A 1330-nucleotide genomic window follows, 5' to 3' on the forward strand; every position below is an offset into this window, starting at 1 on the left:
TTACGATATAACATATAACGTTATGTAGCATTAGGTTATAACGTATAACGTTAGGTACTATTATGTTATAACGTATAACGATATGTAGTATTACGATATAACGTATAACGTTATGTAGTATAACGATAAAACGTATAACGTTATGTAGCATTAGGTTATAACGTATAACGTTATAAAATGATGTGTTATAACGTATAACGTCATGTAGTATTACGATATAACGTATAACGTTATGTAGCATTAGGTTATAACGTATAACGTTATGTATTATTAGGTTATAACGTATAACGTTATGTAGTATTACGATATAACGTATAACGTTATGTAGCATTAGGTTATAACGTATAACGTTATGTAGTATCACGATATAACTTTAACGTTATGCAGTATTACCATATAACGTATAACGTTATGTAGTATTCCGATATAACGTATATCGTTATGTAGCATTAGGTTATAACGTATAACGTTATGTACTATTATGTTATAGCGTATAACGTTATCTAGTGTTACGATATAACGTATATCGTTATGTAGCATTAGGGTAGAACGTATAACGTTATGTAATATTGTGTTATAACGTATAACGTTATGTAGTATTACGATATAACGTATAACGTTATGTAGCATTAGGTTATAAGGTATAACGTTATGTACTATTATGCTATAACGTATAACGTTATGTACTATTATGTTATAACGTATAACGTTATGAAGTATTTCGATATAGCGTATATCGTTATGTAGCAGTAGATTATAACGTATAACGCTATGTACTATTATGTTATAACGGATAACGTTATGTACTATTGCGTTATAATGTATAACGTTGTGTAGTATTACGATATAACATATAACGTTATGTAACATTAGGTTATAACGTATAACGTTATGTACTATTACGTTATAACGTATAACGTTATATAGTATAACGATAAAACTTTTAACGTTACATAGTATAACGGTATAACGTATAACGTTATGTAGCATTACGTTATAACGTATGACGTTATGTACTATTACACTATGACGTATAACGTTATGTAGTACTACGTTATAACGTATAACGGTATGTAGCATTACGTTGTATTGTTTAACGTTATGTACTATTACGTTATAACGGATAACGTAATGCGGTATTACGATATAACGTATAACGTTATGTAGTATTACGTTATGATGTATAACGTTATGTAGTATTACGTTATGACGTATAACGTTATGTAGTATTACGTTATGACGTATAGCGATATACAGTATTACGCTATAACGTATAACGTTATATGGTATTACGATATAACGTATAAGGTTATGTAGTATTACGTTATGA

General features: G+C 28.4%; 1 protein-coding gene across 1 annotated transcript in view; it reads right to left on the bottom strand.

Moving 5' to 3' along the window:
* The window catches only part of LOC122575005, a 24095-nt gene that overhangs the window by 1911 nt on the left and 20854 nt on the right, over positions 1-1330 (bottom strand). The gene's annotated exons all lie outside the window — the stretch shown is intronic.

This window comes from Bombus pyrosoma, linkage group LG14 (genome assembly GCF_014825855.1).
Source record: "Bombus pyrosoma isolate SC7728 linkage group LG14, ASM1482585v1, whole genome shotgun sequence".
NCBI lineage: Eukaryota > Metazoa > Arthropoda > Insecta > Hymenoptera > Apidae > Bombus > Bombus pyrosoma.